The sequence below is a fragment of the Tamandua tetradactyla genome, chromosome 16, assembly GCF_023851605.1.
Source record: "Tamandua tetradactyla isolate mTamTet1 chromosome 16, mTamTet1.pri, whole genome shotgun sequence".
In the NCBI taxonomy this organism is placed as follows: domain Eukaryota; kingdom Metazoa; phylum Chordata; class Mammalia; order Pilosa; family Myrmecophagidae; genus Tamandua; species Tamandua tetradactyla.
The window spans coordinates 65,029,605-65,050,391 of record NC_135342.1 but is presented as its reverse complement, the minus strand read 5'-3'; the positions used below and the strand labels follow the sequence as shown (position 1 = coordinate 65,050,391).

At 40.8% G+C, this 20,787-nt stretch overlaps 1 protein-coding gene across 7 annotated transcripts in view; it reads right to left on the bottom strand.

Moving 5' to 3' along the window:
* ZFHX3 (zinc finger homeobox 3) overlaps positions 1 to 20,787 on the bottom strand; it is a 1,060,470-nt gene that overhangs the window by 544,854 nt on the left and 494,829 nt on the right. The window lies entirely within an intron of this gene.

Sequence of the window (20,787 nt, the reverse complement as noted above, 5' to 3'; positions counted from 1 at the left end):
TCTTAGGTAGTCCTCGACAAAAGTCAAAGGGAAGGTTCAGAAACTGAGTGTTCAGATTTTGTGGAATTAGTTCTTAGAAAGAAAGGAGAGTATTGTTTCTACTAAACAGCAATTGCAAAGTACTGGGACATAGAGAGTTTCTTCCATATGAGGTATCACTGTAAGTACTGAGTGGACACATAGCCCTGGACAAAAAGGCAAAGGGAACTCAGTCTCTTGGATGCCTGAGACATTTCCCCAATCTTGCCCCAAGTTTCTGGGCACACAGTACAACCTCCTTTTGGGAAGGCAGCAAGTTTGCTCTTTATAACCTTTCTTTTTCTTCTTTTCAGTCCACTTGCTGTCATTATTTTCTCTTCACACACCTATTTCATTGACTCCAAGATGCGTTTTCATGAAGGTGCAAATGGGTTGATTAGTTTATTCAGGGGTATTGACAAGCTACAGTGCACTGGAGCATACAGCCAATATCCCTGCATGCTTGAGTGGACTGTGGCTACCTTGGCTGCCTCCAAAGGGAATCGAGTGCTGGTTTGCATTGGCGCTTGGGACTTGAGAGATGTGTCATTCCGACATCACTCTAATTATGATTTTCAGAAGATGTAGCTGTCTAAATATATGGGACCATTAAAAGTGCACAGAGGACTGAAGGAAAGACAGCAAAAGGCACACCCACAGAAGCTGGGCTTGGGAGAGGATGGAATGGAGTTGTAGCATTATCTCCTAGGCACAATCAGGGCTGCACGTGCACATACAAACACATTCACGCAAAACCCACAAGACTTCTGGAGTGAGGCTTTCCTGTAGAAATGAATTTAATAAATTAGAAAATGTTGAATTTAGAAGGAATAACAAAGGTTATCAAATCTAAAGCCTCATCTTTTTTTCAGGTGAAGAAACTAAGGTCTAGAGAGCTTAAGTGATTTCCCTGAGGTCACTCAGCTGATCAAAGCTGATGTGAGTTCCTGCCTTCCTCACCACTAATTATTCTTCCTCTTTCCCCATAAGCAAGCTGCCAACTCTACATAAAATTCTAAAACACTGACTCTATTGTATGTGTGTGTGCATAGGTGTGTGCTTGCGTGTTGTATCTAGCTGTTCGTATATGACGGGAGTTTGCAGGGACATTCTCTCCTTGCTTCATGTCTTCACATTTCCCATAAGACAGGAATTAAATGAAGGAATAGCTGAACATTCCCTCAGGCACATAGATCTCTGGAAAAACAAAGAGCCAGCAGCTCAGTCTCCAAGGGGTCAGTCTGACTTCCTTCTGTCAGCATCAAGGGCTATATTTTCATCTCAGCCATGTTCCAATCTTGCATAATCTATAATAATATGATTCCAAATGCATTTTAGCAGATGCAAGATGGAATAGGACCCTCTCATCTCCTACTGAACATGTGATCTGTAAAAACCATAAATAGTTGCAGTGGAGAGGTCACTGATAGAAAAACCAGACCACTACCCTGTTGCCAGTGAGGGAAAATTTCTTCCGAGTTAGCGGCTCATTATCATTTTTGTTGTTGTTCTTAAAAAAGGGATAACATTGCAGAGTTGAAGGCTCACCTTACCTCTAGCATTTAATTGCTGCAAAAGCCATTTATTACCTTGTGTCCTTCCCCAAAGGGAACATCATCCTTTACGGCAAAGAGGCCTTCCTGTGTTTGGCTCATCTAACTGCTCCAGAAATGATTCCCATCACCTCTGGGTAATTCTGGGTCAACTCCACCGACACGGCTGATTCCAACTCAGGAAGGCCTTTGTGAAAGGAAGTGGGGCAGGAACTGGGACTTTTTCCTTCTTTGAATTTTGCATAAAACTTCCTGTTCAGCCCACATAATGAGAAAACATCAATCATCCATCTTTCCCTGGGAAATGTCGGAGGCCATCCCGAGCCGATGCGCTGTCCTGCTCATCTGTACACAAGGCAGTGCTTGCGAAATTGCTTTTCTCTCAGAAAATATGTTCGTTTCCACCTTCCTCTGATGGTTCTCACAAATGAAAGTGCTTTGTCATTTTAATGCCTGGCGTTCCCTTTATGCCTCCCTGCCTCCAGTCACAGCCCATCTGATAAAACCCATGGGTATTTGGTTTTTAAAAAACCACCCCATGAACCCAGAGGACTGCTGGAATCCACCCCTTCCCCTCTGAGATTCTCTTTGCGTTACACAATGCAAAAATGGCTGCAAAGAGAGGTTCTTTCCGTCCCGGCAATCTCCTGGGGTCTTGCACAGCATTCACACAGACACACAAGAACAGTGGAGGGGTGAGCTCTAGGTAGCAGGCATCTGCCTTAAAATGGAAGTAGTAAGCCCTCCTCTGTCTCCTTTTTTGGCCGACTCTGCAGATCAAGGGAATTTATCAAGGTGGATGAGCACTGGAAATGGGAAAGTGCGCTAATAAACATGCAAGTTGAAATGTCTCCAGCATAGGATTTGTCATAGACACCTATCAGTCTGCTTAGATAATTGGGTAATTGTTCCACAGTCCAGGGGGAGCAAACAATCTCCTTCTGAAATATTTGTTCATCTGCGTGTAGGCTTGGGGCACATAGAACCCTGCTGTAACACAGTTTTGACTCCATGGAGATTTGCAGATGCAAATGATTAACAATGGCCTCCTCTGAAAAACAACTGCATCAAGCTTTTTGTAGGTAGGTTAGTAGAACCAGATTCCATCATTATAAGAATTTAGTCTTTACAATATGGGTGCAGGGTCAACATTCTAGGATCTTAGGTAGCTTTGCACAGTAGATTTGCTGCCAAAAGTTATTACAAAACAGAATTTTGCAAAATGTGATCATATTCCTCATATCTACATTTATTCAGGACTGCTTTATCTTCGTTTCTTTGTGATCTTCATTTAGATACCTATTAGCTTTAATTATGTCTGCCTTTTCTTTACCATACTGCCCACTCAATCAAACAGTGAAAGATCTGTAAACATACACTTAAAAGCACCGAATAATGATTATTCTAAGGGACCCCTTGTTTCTTTAGGTAAGCTTGAAAATCTTCATGAAAATGAAAAGCTGTACTTCTCAAATTATCTGTGGTGGAGGACATTTTTTAAAAATATCTAATCCTACATGGACTGATACTTTTGTAAAATGCATCAAAAAATGAATTTCTAGGAAAATAAAATGCATCAATGTCCAGATAGCAATCAAAGTTTCTAAACTCTTTCTGATTTTCTGCACTTAACTTATTAAGTTCTGCTCACAAATGGTTCACAGCACTTTCAGCAGCATTGACATAGAGGTGATCATCTGGCTATTTTATTTATGGTCATCAAATTTCAACTTTGAGACTTCTCATTCCTTAATATACGCAAAATTGTAAATCCACTGTTTTAATAACTTTTTTTAAGAAAGGATAGATCTTTATACAAAGGCTCTAAGCTAAATTATCAATTGATAACCAGGAGGGAAGGCACAGTTCATCCGAATAGGAGTTACACAGGGCATTGTGCAAGAATAAACCAGGACGTTATACCGAGGTATGGCAGAGAGATGTGAGGGATTGGATTGACTCTAGTATAAAAAGAAAGATGAAAAAAAGTTAATGTGGTTTTGAATCTGAATTCCACCAGATTGGTAGATTAAGAGGATGAAGAGAGAGTTACAAGCAAGCTGGACAAGGAATAGGAAGTCTGTGAAGTCTACACAACAGAGAATGTATGCAAGTGCATGTATATATTTGCATATGTGTCTGTATGTAAGTGTGCATATGTGAGTATGTGTGTATGGGTGTATGTATAGTCTACCTGGTGGAAAGGCTGATTGGGACTGAGTAGGGAAAGATAGAAAAAGGTTGAAGGTGCATTTTCAGGAAAAGGGTCCAATTTATATCCATTGCTGTAATTGGTTTGTTTGTGTAGAGCAGGAAGAAGGGGGCAGTGGGGGGGATGTGATGGAGTGAAACACAGAGTGCTGTGAGATTCCCTTGCCTGATGAGTTGAAGAGAAATTGTTAGTAACCAAGACTGGTCCCGCAGGGGTTCATTAAATGACTGGCCCTCCACAATCTTCTGTCATTTCCAACCTGGATGCATCAACATTAGCCAGCTTTGTGGTATGCAATTGTGTGTCTGCGGGGTTGTGCCAAGGCACGAGAGCATCTGCTTGCTGGATTTGTGTGTGTGCATGCGCCTTTTCTTGTGGGTACACTTAAGTTTTCCATGGGAATTAGAACTGAGAAGGCTGCATGCAATTTTAAAAAGGCAAAAAGTAAAAGGTGCAACTACTGGAAACACAAATTTGCTTTGACACTTAAAAAGTACCGTGGAGTCAAACAATAGGGGAACCGAGAAAGGGACTGAACTACACGGCTATGAGGGAGCGGAAGGACTGAAAAGAAGCCAGTGGAGAACACAACCAAATGGTAACTTCTGAAACCGCCTCTGAAAGGGAAAGCCAGCAGCATTTGTCTCCAGATTGTGAGACCTGTCAGCCCCTGGGAGGTGGGGTTCAAGAAAGTGAGATTTAAACGAGAGGATTGGGAAGGGATGAATGGTGACTAAGCCCAGTAAAAAGACTGCTCAGAAGATTGTGGCTCTGGTGGCATTCACAGACACTGTAGCTTAGGCTTTGGACCTTGGCATGTCCCTTTACAGGCAAAGCTGGAAGAAAACCTCCTACGAGGAGTTTTAAGGGTAGTAGTCCCTTTGGGAACTCCAGAAATTCAGATCTTAGTAAAGCACTAAGAAAAAAGTTACAATGCTTCCTTTCTCAGCTGAAACTAAGGATTCAGTCTCCTAAGTGCTCTGCCTGTCAGGGGCAGCCTAGAGACCCAGGGACCAGCTAATACCATCTGAGGAGCCCCTGCCTCTACCTGCCACTCAGCTCGACCTGAACAAGGCTGGCCTTTTTTCTCTGATAGCAGCTCACCCATCAAGCACAAAAGAGGGGCTTGAATTCAACTTAGATTCTGTGGTTTATAATGTTTTCCTAGAACTAACAATCAAAATGTAGAACCTGCAAGACACGAAAGTAACCATCTTCCAGTTCTTTCCCTACTCATTAAAACATGCTCTTGCCCTGTCTTGGCAGAGGAAAATGCTCAGGATCTCCTAGGATGAATCTTGGCTGTGGGTATGTATCCTTATCATTATTAAATCTTAAGTAGAAGGGACCACAAAGGAGACTATTAAATCACATTACCTAAGTGTTGGCAAATACAGGAGGATATGCAGGGCTAATTATAATCATTGTTGTTATTGTCATTGTTAATAGCTACTGTTCATCGAATGCTTTATACATATTATCTCATTTTAATCGTCATAATAACCATCACAAGAGTAAAGTCGGTTCTATTATTATACCCATGTTACACATAAGGAAACTGAGTCTAGGATATTCCAGCCCAGACCATCTGATTGCACAGCCCTGATCTTAACCGCCTTGCTCTACTGCCCCTCCGAATCCCTCTCCTCTGAATCCTGTTACCATTTCCCGAGTATTTCCCATGTGCCAGGCACTGTCCTAAGCACTTTACATACATTATCTAATTATCTCACTTGGTTCTGAGAATCACAAATCAAGGTAAGCAGACGCTGCCCAACCACCAAGCACTTATAAGCTGGCTGCTTCACCGAGTTGCATCATCTTTAGACCATTTGAAATGGTTCAGGGTGGCAAAAAAATCACTTCCAGGCTTAATGTGGTCATTCCAGATGGCTGTGATGGGACCTAGGGCTGCTGCACTTCAAGTATGAAATGAGCCTCCAGCTAACTGGGGAAGGAAACTTTTAACCCTCATCATTACTGCCACACATACTATTCTCAGCAGGAGGTGACCAACGCTAATAGGAAATAAGAAAGACTTTTTTCCTCCTAGAGGTATGTTTATTTTGTAATTAACAGAAGGAAATGGAACTATCCTGATTTTTTTTTTAAACCTTAGGGACACAGAATAAAAATGAATGCCCATGTTTTTATTTAAATATACATGTCTGCTAGGAAGGACAAGACTTAACTGTACTATTGTAGAGGATCTTTGGATAGTTTTATTTAAAAAATAAAACAGCAAAATAAGAAAGAAGACCAGACGCTCTCCAAACAGAACCCAGTTCTAATGAGGGGGCCCTGGAGTTATATATATAGACCATCTCTTTATCTGTATAAGGCAAAGAATCTCTTTAGGTATTTTCAATGGATTGATCTCATCAAGTAGCAGATTTATTTAATAAATACAGATAGAGGGGTAACAGGCCACTGTAATTATATATTAGTATTTTCAAAAAACAAAAACCAACTCTAAGATTTTCAGTCATTGAAATGGGCACTGCACATCATGTATGTGATGTAATGACAGCTTCAGACCAGGGATGCTTTTGATGCATTATTAACCATAAAAAAGACATTAAATACCAGGCTTGAATGCCATGGGGATGCATATTTCACTAGGAATTATTTTTCAATGTATGCTTAAAGTTTATTTTGGTAAACAGATGACTGGAGGCTGTAAGAGCTGGAGTGAGATTTATGTTCCTTTGGAATCTTTTTGAAAGGAGAGGAAATGGCCAGGACCTGTTGAACACCTACAGCAAAATATAAATCTTTCCCTTGGCTCCAGGGGAAGTTGGAGAGTGGCACACAAATTATTCCTCCCAGGAATGTGGTTTCCAAGAGGTATTCAGTGCTGATGGCTGCAGGGGTGTGCATCAAGGGAATGGGTTAGAGGGGACCTTCCTTTGTCTTCTAGGAAGAGTAACAGCACAAACAACTGGACTGGGAAGCTGGGCTCAGGATGCCCCATCAGATGCTTCGTTTAGCATTAGCTGCAAAGATAACTCCAAATGAATTCTTCCATTTCAGACTTAACCACATAGGTCCACCAAGAGCCATTTCTCCTTGCACAAACACATTGCCAGTGATTCTGATTTTGTGCATAGAACTTATTGGCCATATGGGTTCTTTGATCCTTGGGAAATGATGGAGGGATCATGGTATCAGTCTACAAAGCCCTCACTTGAGGTCCCTTAAGTCAAAAGATGTTTCACAAAATTACAATTGAAGCAGGACAAGTTGAGATCCTGCTGAACCTGAAGACAATGGCCAGTGATCACAAATAATAGTGTCCACCTTTAGGGCCTGCTCCCATCTTTTTACTATTTGATATTTAAAGAAGTATCATCCTAAAGACATCCATTTTGGCAGACACTGACAGTTTAATGTAGCTGCTCCAGGCCTAAATATTCATATGGAATGTAATAAATTCTGTTTAACACTTGTTACATAGACATGTAACTACAGATTCAGAGCAAAATGGGCACACTTAACCCACACACATCTGTAAAATACTTTCCTGTTCACATCCTGCCTGTGCATGAGGAACTGAGCACCCAACAGATGTTACTACAACGCTGGTGCTATAAAGTGGGTTTTATCAGGTCAATGATCATTGATCCGCATTAACAAGATATTAGTGGCATGAAGGCTGCAAAATAACAGGGAATGGTTTGGGGTCATATTTTCCTTTTGCAGCCTTATCTTATTGAGCTTTTGTTGGGACTGGTTTATATTCTCTGGTGACATTTCAGTTCCCAACTATGCCACAGGATGAGACTATGCATTTGTGTTTCAGTTGCTTATAGTGACAACTAATTGGATTGGGGTTTTGGTGATGTCTTTTCCAAGGCTGATTCTAAGAAAATGATTCTCAATGGAGGGTGATTTTTCCATGTGTGGGACATTTGGCAAAATTTAGAGAGTTTTGGTTATCACAACTGGGGGCTGCTACAGGCATCCAGTGGGTAGAGAGTAAGGATGCCTGTTAAACATCTTATAATGTCCAGGACATCCTACAATCCCTGCAACAAAGAATGATAATGGCCCAAAATGTCAGTTGTACAGAGGTTGAGAAGCTCTGTGTGATGGTTAGGAGCTGTATGTACCCCAGAAAAATATGTTCTTAAACCTAATCCATTCCTGTGAGTATGAACCCATTGTTAATAGGACCTTTTTGATGACATTACTTCAGTTAAGGTGTAGCCCACTTCAATCAGGATATTTTAATCCTATTACGAGAGTCCTTTATGAGCACTATGAAATTCAGACAGAGATAAAGCCACAGGGAACAGCCAGAAGCTGAATTTCCACAGAACCCAGAAAAGAACAGAAAAGCCAGGAGAGTTGTCACATGCATTGCCATGTGACAGAGGAACCAAGGGCTAAGAATCCCTGGTAGCCAGTAGAATGCCAGTCTGGAGGAAGAAAGCATTGCCTTGATGATGCCTTGAAGAAGCCCTGATTTGGACTTTCTCAAAATCGTGAGCTGATGAATTCCTATTACTATTTTTTAAGCCATCCCACTACATGATATTTGCTTGAGCAGTCAACAAAACTAAAACACCTTGGTTCTAAGAGGTTGCAAAGGTATGTTACTCTGTTTGGCAGGTGGGATTATAGTTGAGCTGTGCACCATCTTAAAATTGATTATATTTTAAAATGAGGGAGAGGTCTAAGTTCTGGCTTTCCAGGAATGGTGATTCACATCTTATGTCCTTTGTTAAATGGTCAATGCTATAATGATGTCATCACACCTACAGAACCTGAAAGATGGCACATCAGTAATACACTGACATATCATTATATTGCTCTTATGGATGAAGAAAAAGGCACAGACTAGTCCAGTGACTTGCCAGAGGTCATAAAATGGCATGGAAGAGTAGAGTGAGGAAGAGATTTTTAGCTTTTCCGCCTTTTAGTCTCCTAGATCCTAGACTGCAGTAAGAACCAAGCGATCATACCGAATACACACACCTCCTCCCTCTCCTATATATGGAGATATAGCAAAATGCAGGTTAGGTTGCCTTTAATCTTTAATTCATATACAAGGATGTGCTGCACAGAGTGAAATAAAGAGTAAACTCCAGAGGCAGCAAGTTCTGTAGGTTTGGCCAGATCTTCCCTTTCAAAGACAGACAGCCTGGGGAATAGCTTGGACAGCCTTCTATTGCCCTCTTAGAATCTTTTTTATGGCAAAGTGCTTGCTTTTATTCATCCCTACCCCAAGTTCTGATTCCCACAGGCTGGGGCGGGGGAGGGGAGCAAATGGCAATTGAGAGAAGTATACCCATCTTTTCTTCTGATGGACATGGGAGATTCAGACAACAGGGTAGCAGTGAAAGATAGGGGTGGGTAGATGGTGGGGGGAGGGAATGGGGGAGGAAGCTCTGGTTGTAGAGCCTGTGGAGCTGCTTTTTCTGCTTGGGTGGAAAGATTTGGCCTGGGACCTAAGTAGATGGTTGTTCATTCTAAGCCCCCTGTAGGTGTTTCTGCATTAAGTGGTATCAGAGCATACAGAGAAGAAAATGGAGTCTATTGTGTTCACCATAAAAGAGAAGTGTGGGGAGAATGATGTGGAACAGAATTGACCTGAGAGGGTGAACTCAGGTGGAAAAAACCAGGACAAACCTAAGTCCCTGGCAGGGTCATGAAGTCTAAAGCCAATGGGGTGACAGAGAAGGGGTGTGGATGCCAATAACCCTAATCAGCAGCAGATGCAGCTACTACTGGATTCTCACTGACACATCCAACCTTCTTTTTCATCCCCAGTGCACCCCAGCCAAGAAATAAAGACAATTTGGAAACTCAACAGCTGGAAGTGCTGCTGTTCAATGTGTGGCCAATGTCTGGAAGTTGCCTTTGAGCTGGGAATACTCACTCCTTTGGGAAAGAGGAGTGGAAGCAAAGTAGAGCTTTGGGAACTCAATTTCCAAATAGGTAAACTTGGGGCCCTTGGGGCTTGAAGTCAGGGCAGCGGTGGTCTTGACATTTCTCTTGTGTGACCCAGAGGGTCAGAACTCTAGCCTTGGTGCTGCTGTGGGTAGGTCTCTAAAAAATTGTTCAGCCTCAGCTCAGGAGGGAAATAGGTGTGGCGTCACATGGAGCCCATGTGTTATCCAAAACGTTCCCTGGGAGAGAACAACAAACCACATGAAATGCCAGTTGAGATAACAGAGTTGTCCTCATAGGCTGGGCTTGATCAAACTTTGCAAAAGTTGGCTCTCTCCCCATTCATTTCAACATGACTTTGTGCAAGGAGTTCTCACTGTTAGCTCACTGTTAACAACTCATTCTCTGTACTCAGTACAGGGACTCATCTGGTCAAGGTCATCCATGATGAAATGAAAAGTGTTAATCTATCCCCTAAATGAGAATTTCATCCAAAACAAGTCATTTTCTTGCTAGAAAGGCAACTTATTAGTACCCTTCTGTTTCTAGTGCCAAGCTAGGCATGGCAGATCATGAGACAGAAGAACATGCTCTGTCCTCTAAAAGCTTACTGTTCCCTGGGGACCTCAATGATGTGTCTGAGCATGAAGAAGACATGTCATGGCTAAATCATCAACCCTAAGCATGCCTATAGGAAAGAAAAAATAATTATAGTTGGTTTGAGGACAACTATGCCCTAAATAAGGGGATAAAAAATCTTGACTTTTGGAGCACAAAACTTAGAAGGTGATTGTTCTTAAAATCTTCTCATTTTAAGAAGCACTGTCTCCAGTTTGTACACATAGGCCTACTTGAGGTTGCTGACCTATCTCCTATTCCTGAATCAGTGTGGTCTAAAGCAAATAACTGTTGGAAGAAAAAGAGCCAAACAAGAGAGGCTGTGCCCTTGGAAGATGCTAATGATGCCACTAAGAATGAATAATCACAAAGGTCATTGTCTGTTATGGATTGAATTGTGTTCCTCAAAATGATATGTTAAAGTCCTAACTTCCAGTCTTCTGAACATGATTCTATTTGGAAATTTGAAAATGTTATTAGTTAAGATGACTGGCTTGGGTGGCCCTATTTTACTTGACTGTCCTTATAAAGGGAGGAAATTAGGACACATAGGAGACACAGAGAAGACAGTCATGTAACGGAGACAGAAAGTGATTGCTAGCAAGCCACCACAGGGACTTCACAGACTTCAGGGGGAGTGTGGCCCTACAGAAACCCTATTTTAGAACTTTCAGCCTCCAAAATGATGAGATGGTAAAAAGCAATTGCTTTAAGCCACTAGTTTGTGGTACTCTGTTGCAGCATCCCCAGTGAACTAAGATATCACCCACCGAGTACTAAATAATGTACTTGCACATGCATTATCTCATTTCATTCCATATCAGCCCCATGAGATGGGTCCATTTTTGCTGATGTGCAGACAATGGCATGGAGAGGTTAAGCGACTAGGCCTAGCTCATAGTAGTGATTTTAGAATTAGGATCTGGCACATAAAGCCAATAAGCCATGCTTTTGATTTCTAGTGTGACACCACAGCAAAGTAGCATAGATACTGGTATGTGAGATGGGCATGGCTACCCTCTTTGATAGAGCTGCTGGTGGCATGGAAGACTTCACAATGCATCTTTATTGGCCACCAACCAAACAGCTTTCATGCTGGTGGGTCATTGTCAAAGGGCGACCAGACCATAGCTAAAAAACTTTTTGGCCCCCAGACTTCAGTTGAGTGACCCTAGTGGCTACTGTAGAATGACTGAGAACTTTTAAAACAGAGTCCTGTAGTCCACACTCTAAAGAGAAAGAGAGGAGTCATATGCTGGAGTTGACTTTGGAACTACTGGCATGAGTGTCTGTTTAAAATCATCCTAGGCCTTGACTAAAAATTTTCTCAGTTTTCAGTCATTTTTCCACAGGTGTTACAGGTATTAGCAATTAAACTTAATAGGAGGTTGGTGCATTATTATTAAAATTTTATCAGAAATTGACACTTGCCCCTTGAAATATATACATACACTATTCCCTGCAGTGTGATTTTCAGGTGTGTTTTTGAACAAAAATCTCATTCTGTGGGAATATATCTCTGAAATTTTAATGTCCATCAAATGGGAATATATGATCTTACCAACAAAAATTCTACTTATAATCTTTTTCCCGCACCACATAAAGTGAAATACAACCCTTACGGCAAAGAATGCGTGGGTGGGATTGATCCCCAAAATGTGTTTATATGTGTGTATCTTAGCCTTACATAATATTTTTTAAAAAACAAATTAACTGTCAACATAGAAAAAACAGGAAATAGTATACAATAATTTAGATTTATGGCTTCACTTGGAAGAAGGTTGAATATTTTGAACCTTGGGCAAATGCTTGGTGCTGAGAAGAGGCTGCTGCCTATAAATGGACATGTGCTTTGCAGGTTGCCACAGTCCCCCAAATTCTTACTCCTGTGCTACTTTGCATGTTTCCATGGCTTTCCTGTCCCCTTAGCCTTTGAGCTTGTGACCTCTAGTCTATATTATAGTAGACACCTCCATGTGTTAAAATAAGTCTCCCCCTGGTTTCTTTGTTGACATATTTCATCTCAACTGTGGTTAAAACTAAAGGAAGAGCAATTGAAAACCTTGGAAGCAGGCAGAGGCAAGCAGCCTTCCAAAGACAGTGTAATAAAAGTAAATGCCAGAATATATTAATCCCCCAAGCCTTAGACACTTGGCTCATATTGTACCCCTTACCCATGAATAGCTCCTGCAGACCAGATCCCTAGCTCAATTTCTTGTGGCTACTTGCTTTCTATTTGCCCCCTTCTAGCATTCAATAGCCATTTCTCTCCCTTCCTCCCTCCCTTCCCTCCATCATCCACAGCTGCTGGAGCTGGTGCCCCTTATCCCATTCTTTTACTGCCTTGTATTTTGCCTCAGGGCAAGGTCTGTAGTGTTAAGACTGGCAATGGCCTGAGAGAAGAGGCCGATGAACCCCTGGGGCTGCTATTAGTATCGGACTTTAGACACATTACAAGTTAAATGGGCTTTTGTGGGATAGCTGGGAGACACAACCAATGTGTATAATACTGTTTCGAAGGGAGAAGTCAACCCAGGTTCCAAGCAGACTTAACAAATGAACTTCTGCAATGTAGCCCATTAGTAAACTGATGCTTGGCTATATAATTCAAGAAGATAATTGGGCTTCCTATTTGGAAGTTAAGCTTTCTTAGGGCATAACCTGTGTTCTTGGGCAGGACTCTGTGCTCCTCTGTTGAAAAGCAACAATACAGATGCAATTATAGATCTTAGGAGGGGTGCTCAGCTCACCAAATATTAGCTGACTGCCCCTGTGTGCAAGGAGCTGTGCTAGGTACCCTCCCCCCACCCAAAAAAGAAGAAAATGCTGCCTTTCAGGAGTTTACGATTCAGGGTGTGCATTGGAGAATACAGTAAAGAGGCAATGGATTGAATACTGGAGGATTATAAATAACAGAGTGCCACGGAGATTCAGAAAATACCATGACTTGGGATATTTTCATGAAGGAGGTGGTTTGCATGGAAGTGAAAAAATTGATAATATTCCAAGAGACCCTTTGCACAAATGATGTAGAATTCCCCAGGTGTTCCAGATAGAAGAAACAACGCAAATAGCAGCGTGGGTGTGAGAAATTTCAGAGTATACTCAGGAAACAGGAGATAGGCTGGTTTGGGTAGAATGTGTTGTAGCTGAGAATAGAGGGTGAGTTGGGACCATATTAGAGGAGGTCCTGGGTACCAACCTGAAGGGCAACCACATAACTTGGTAGGCATAACAGGGCCTAGACATGGATGGATTGGAGGATAGCCAGACCAGATGGGGAAAGGCCAGTTAAAAAGTTAATGCAATTAGAAAATGTAATGAGTAGCTTTATTTGGGGGTGGGGGTCGGGGTGCAATGGGAAAGGTCAAAAGTTTCCATATGAGAATATCTGGGGCCTCCGGAAAGAACACTCTCGGCAAAGGAGATAAGGATTAGCTTCATAGTCACCAATTATCTAACAATATTATTCTGATATAGCTAATAATCCACCCATTTATTCATTTATTCATTCATTTGCTGAACAAGTATTTAAGTGCTTATAGGCATTTTTCACATTACACATTTGATTCTGAAGTTTTTCCCAGGTCAAAGATAGAAGAAACCAAAGTTCTAGGATAACTTACCCAAATAAAAAAAAAGTTCTCTGTAATATAAACCATTGTTTTTCAAACTGTGTTCATTTGGCCAACAGCATGAAACACGCTTTACAAAGAAAAAGATTTGGTAGTCAAATGTTTTATGACTCTCTTGGTGAGTCTCAATACCTAGTCAAATTATCAAAGGCTCTGATAAGTTCTGCATTTAGTACAAAAACTAAAAGTCAAAATTGCTTGGCCTTTCAAAATTCAACCTCTGACCACAGAAACCTTTTATTGAATGGTGTCTATTAACTTTCTAGGTAACACATTTTGAAAAACATTATTATAAAGCATTATATAAATATAAGGTATAGATCTCCCAGTGCAGTTTTTCCTGCGGGATCATGTTCAACCACCACCACAAAGTAAACAGAAAGGACATACTTAGGATGCAACCAATAGAGAGGTACTTTCTATAATCAACCATTTATTCTGCATCAGGGATTGATTGGGCACCTACTATGCGCCAGGCTCTGTACTCAGCATAAGAAATACAGCAGTGACTGAAATGAATCTGAGTTCCTGCCAGGAAGGAACTAAACTTGCAGTTAAAGCAATAACATAGAATTTCCACCATAATTTGTGACAAATTGGCTACTCACACTTTCCACCCCTACTTTCCCTGTAATATTCCAAATGATATTACAGAAAGCAGCTTTATAGTGAACTTTCCAAAGCCCCTTAGGAAAGATGGGGTATTACAAAGCAGGATCCCAAACCAAAACCACCATCTATTTGCAGATCTGGGAACAAACTAGTTAGGGGGAGGAGTTTAGTAAGTAGTGGCTCAACTAAAAGGAGTTGGAGACTAGTTTTGATTTTACTCATCTCTGGACTTTGCTCTGCAGGTTAGAGAGATCACTGCCCATGACCCACTCCTGGTGTCTTACTCAGTTCAGCATTCAGTTAACTCCCAGCAGTCAACCCTCCCTTTTATACTCATAAAAGTTTTTCTCTCAGTTTTTTTTTAAAAAAAGAGGATTGGTGTTCTAAAATTACCTAGCAAGATAGGCAACACAAATTGTAATTTTTAATACTTAATATGTAGTATTGAAAATAGCATTAAAAACTTGTTCTGCATTGCAAATCATAGAAATAGACGCAGCTTATAAGAGATTAAGAGAATTTTTAATCTTGAGACCTGGTTGTTTTGCGATGTTTATACAGAGGCTGGGAATGAAACTTTAACTTTTAAGATATCACATTTAAAACTATATTTTATACCCAGTGAAATTCTGCCACCATTAAGCCTTAAAGGGGCATTAAGCCTGATGCAAAGTAATGAAAAAGAAAGTGGATACACACACTATGAATTCTTCAATCTGGGGAGAAAAGGGCTGATTCATCTGTTTCAAAGGCCAGGCAAAGATAAAAGACCTCATTCCAAATGGGGGGCTGCCTCCTCCCCAAACCTTAACATTCCTCTCCAATGTATTTCTCATTGTGTAAAGTATTATTAATGCCAGTAGCACCAGTGCTTGTAAAAGATTCATGGACCATTTCCTCCCCTTCTCCTTCAATTCCCCCATCTGTGGTTGTTGCTACCTTGTGTTTGTCTTACTCATGGGCGTTTCGGCAATACCTGCTGCGGATGCTCTTACGGCCCAATCTCTCGTCACGAATCATCGTGTTCTAAAGGCTGAAAGAGCTGTGGAGATGGCTTAGTCCCTTCGTTTTTAAGAAGAGATAACTGAAATTCAATGACTTGTTCAAAGTCACACACTGGGGCTAGAATAGAATCCTTCCAGTCTCCTTTATTCCTTTTGTTTATTGTTTCTTCTCCTTTTGCTCTCCATTTTTTAAAGCATCTGTAGAGTCATTTTTAGGAATAAGACTGTGAGACTGGGCAAAACTCTACAAGGGGAGGATACAGATTCTGGGCAGAGTCAGATGCAAGGTTACTGGAGTTCCAGTGATAAACGTAGAAAGAATGAACTAGGAATTCATTGCGAGAATGCGACAGGAATAGCTATTCAGGGCAAATCTACTGATGGACGCTAAAGTTGGCAGGTGAAAGTCTGAGGAGAAACAGGATATTAGCAGAGTCTCAGAATATTTTCTCCAAGATATCTGTTAATTATGAAGGGAAAAATAGTTACATTACACTGGACAAATGCAGCAGGCACCACCTTAACCAAGTGACCGAAGTTCACAAGACCAGTAATAAGACATAACAATATCAGGTACCCCTGATGTGGTGCATTGAGAAGGACACATCACTTCTATGGTGTTCTCAACAAAAATACAGACCCCTAATTTACTCATAAGAAAACATGAGACAGAGTAACTTGAGGTGTGTTCTACAAAATAACTGGCCAGTACTTTTCAAAAGTGTCATGACTCTGAGAGGATGAAAAACCAGAGAACTGTCACAGATTGAGGGCAACTAAAGAGATGTGACAACTAAATGCTATGTTGGATCCAGAATTGGACCCTAGAATGTAGTATGGACATAAGTGAAAAGCAATGGTGAAATTCAAACAAAGCTTATAGTTAGTTAATAGCACTGCACCAATGTTAATTCTCAATTTTGATAATTGTATTATGGTTAAATAAGGTAGTACCATTAAGGGAAGGTGGGTGAAGAGTATATGAAAATTCTCCAAAGTATTTTTGGGACTTTTTCTGCTAAGTCAAACACTTTCAAAATAAAAAGCTTTTTCCAAAAAGGGGGAAAAAGTTGGGGGAGGCAGGCAGAGGGAAGAGAGTAGGTATTGGGATAGCGATGTAGCACAACTGCTGACAATTCCTTCTAGAACCTTCTAAATCCTGATGCTATGGGGAATTTATCCTTTCTCTCCTGGGATAATCTGAACTCAAAAGTCATTACAGCCATAACAAGCACAAGTTAAATAAATTTCTGAGAATAAGTCCTTGGGTGTGGAAGGAGTTAAGAAGATTCTGATTTCCTCAATGGCTGAAGCTAGTGTCAGCAGCAGTTGAGCAGGGACTGATCTCATATATCTTCAGAGAAGGCAGGAGTCTGAGGGCAGCCACCTGGAAGGCTGCACTCCCACAGGCTCACCTGCTTTGGTCACCTGGAATGGGAAATCCTGCTCAGGCTATGGTCAGGTTGTTACAGGAAAGGACAGGAACAGATTGCCCAGAAAGGTGTGGCAGAAAGGGCCTCTGTATCCAGAGTGTTTACTATAATAAGTTGATATATTTCTGAAAATGAAATGTTTTTTTTCCAGAAATGTCCTCTTCATTTATAGGTATATTACTGCGGGGTATGTATGTGAGAGAGAGACATGCCATAATCCTCCCCCCCCCCCCCCCCCCCCGCAAATAGCCTAGCTCTACATTCAATTTTTTACACAAAGCTCAGTGTACATTAGTAATGAATTTGCCAAAGGGGTGGGAATGTGGTTTTGCTGGTATTTCCAAATGCAAAACAGGTCTCCCTCCCTCTTCCTTTGGTTGTTGCTGTTTTCCAACAGAATGAAAATGCTGGGTTTCAAGACATGTCACCAGAAATTTGCTTGGTAAAACAGTTAAATTCCTTTGAATAGAAAACGAGCACTTTTTTACGTCCTCTCTGATATCTGTGGTAACAATGGCCTCATTTGTTTCTGAATCCGTAGATGTGGTGAAGGAAGCCATCTCCAGATTCCAGATCCTAAAATCTCATGGAAGATTAACTTGGACGTCAAACTGACATTACCAATTTAAGGGATTTAAACACTTCAGCTTTAGAATAAACAAAATCCAGTAGCTAGGTTTTGGACAACTTCAGTGACATTCAACAATGCAATCCAGATGTTGGGGAATGCTAACATCACAAACGTATGCTTTCCATTGCATCTTTCATGAGAAAGACGTAAACGGGATGAGCTGGCCAATGAAGGAAAAGGGAACTAATATTAATGGAGTGAGTTTTATGAGGCAGATACTATGTAGGCACTTTATGTACTCTGTCTTACTTAAGATTTGCAGGCCCCCTCTAGGGTCACTATTATTATTTCCATCTTACAGATAAGGACCTGAAGCTCAGAAATTTGACCCAGCTGGTAAGTGACAAAGTCAGAATTTAACCTGTATGTGTGACTTGAAAAATCTTTGCTCTTTCCAAAAGGCCACCCTCACCATTAACACTTCATTGCTTAAAATCTTTCAATTTCTCGTACTGCCACTGGGTCAGCTAATGTTTCAGCTCATCTTTTGATGCCTTGGTTGTGGCCCCTGTCACCCCTTTCTGGTCTCGCATTCTTCCACGCAGAACTGAAAGCAAGTTATCCAAAGCTGGTACTCTCTCACAAATGCCCAAGGTTTCCGCAGCCTCCCCACATCTGCCAGTATTTATTAAATGCTTCATGATTCATTCACAGGTCTGTCTATAGCTCCTTGTCCCTGAAGGTGTTTGGTAGTCTTTGCGTCTACTGAGACTATATGGTCAATGCTTAATAAAATAAAAAAGAATGGATGGGTAAATGAGAAAGACCAAGAGGATGTTTAAAATATTTAAATACTAAATATTTTTCAGGTTTTGAATAACATTCTATGGTAAGTGTTACGAAGGTTACAACTCATTGTGAATAATTTGCTAAAGCAGGATTCCTAAAGATCCATGTTAGATCATGGATCTTTAGGTTTTCTTGCAGTGGTTCTCAATCAGGGGCAATTTTGCATCCCACTGCCCACCTCTCCCAGGAACATTTGGCATCAAAAATGTCTCCAAATGGTCATAATTGAGGGGGTGCTAGTGGGATCTAGTGGCTAGGGCCAGGGATGCTGCTAAACATCTTATTGTGCACACATCAGAGCCTCACGACAAAGAATTATTCAGCATAAAATGTCAGTAGTTCCAAGGTTGAGAATCCTTGTTTCATTTGATTTAATGGCATGTACTTGACAGCAAGCAAACTATAGTTTGTCTTTTTCTGCTTTAATTCAGAAAAAAATGCTTGCCAAATGAAAGAACTTCAGATTTTTGCGCAATCAAGCCGCCTTGCATTTCCTCAATTTGTCTGAATTAAAGAGAAACGTTGGAATTTTCCTGGGCATATGCTTCTGGAAAGGTCAGATCACTTTCGTCTTTTTCACACTTGTGCTCAGTAGCAATGCTTTTGCAAATTCATTGACTATGAACTGTTGTTGTCTATGCCTCAAATTACGTAATGAATCCATCACATAAATTATTTACTGAGATTTAATTCCAGTGACTGTTATATTTATATTTTTTCCGCTGCCAGCTAATCTGGCTCATTGCATTGGAATTTTGGTCATGCCCATTCTCCTTCTGCACTAAATTATCTCCATAACATAGTATAAACAGAACAAGCTTGTGTGTGATATGCTTAACTGTTAATTTACCTAATTAAACTAATTCAATTAAATCATTTACATCTTTTTGGTAACCCGCCAGTTGATACTACGGCACAAGTGGGATGTTTTAGAAGATGATTGTTCAGCAAATGAATGGAAGAAAACCATAATGGAACACAAAATGAAACAACAGCCCAAATCTCTTGGCTTGAAAATTAAATGATACTGAAAAAAATGCTGCTTTCACAGGGTACTGTGATTAGCCATTTTTCCTAAATGAATTTTCTTAGGAAGTAGGTATTTTAACATGGCAATCATAATTTATTGCATGTGATATTTTAAATATGTTCCTATATTTGGTATGTTTAAGTAATGTATGTTCATTCCCACATTAGAATGAGATTAGTAAAATGTTTTGTGGTGCTGGTAAGACATAAACAGAGCAGATGATTTTGAAAGGACCTGAAAAATAATTTTGCTAAATTACATAAATATCTTTAGGATACATACATATTTCATTTATAGTCATCATCTAAACATTCCTGCATAGCCATAAACACCTAAAAAGCATTTCATCCCAATAAAAACCAACAGAAAAAAAGATGAGAAATTCTAGGCAGGAGAGCCTAAGTAAATTCTCCTTTTTGTAGATATGCCATAAATCTCCCCTCTGGGCTTGGCTGATACAGAATTTTCAGTTATGGAGTGTATTAGTTAGGGTTCTCTAGAGAAACAGAATCAACAGGGAACACTTGCAAATATAAAATTTATGAAAGTGTCTCACGTGACCATAGGAATGCAGAGTCCAAAATCCACAGGGCAGGCTGCGAAGCCGATGACTCCAATGGATGGCCTGGATGAACTCCACAGGAGAGGCTCCCCAGCCAAAGCAGGAATGCAACCTGTCTCCTCTGAGTCCTCCTTAAAAGGATTCCCATGATTGGATTTAGCATCACTAATTGCAGAAGACACTCCCCTTTGGCTGATTATAAATGGAATCAGCTGTGGATGTAGCTGACGTGATCATGACCTAATCCTATGAAATGTCCTCATTGCAACAGACAGGCCAGCGCTTGCCCAATCAGATGAACATGTACCACAACTTGGCCAAGTTGACACCTGTCCCTAACCATGACATGGAGTGACTGCGGATTCCCTAGGTTTGTTAATAGTTGGGATACCACAGTTTGGGTGGGAAGGGTTGCTGGACAGGGTTTGGTCTTCTCTCCTGGAGCACAACACCCAAGGCAAGGCTTGAGGCAATGCTTTACCTCGCCTTATTCTTTGTGAGTAAAGCCCTGAGTTTTACAGAATTGCAGAAAAGCCACAAATGAAACCAACTGGAGCCACATATTCCTCCAACTGGAGCTATCTCCTGCAATCTGCCAGGAAAACCTGTAAGATTCTAGGATGAATTATAGATTATGCAGTAAAACCCACCATCTCCCTGGCATTTTCTCATAATAAAATGCATTTCCTCTACTATGTTTCAGGGACAAACATGACCCATATTTTAGTCTCCTGGGCATCCTTGTTTTTGACCTTTTTCTACTTAAAATCCAAACACTCTTATTTTTCCATTTGT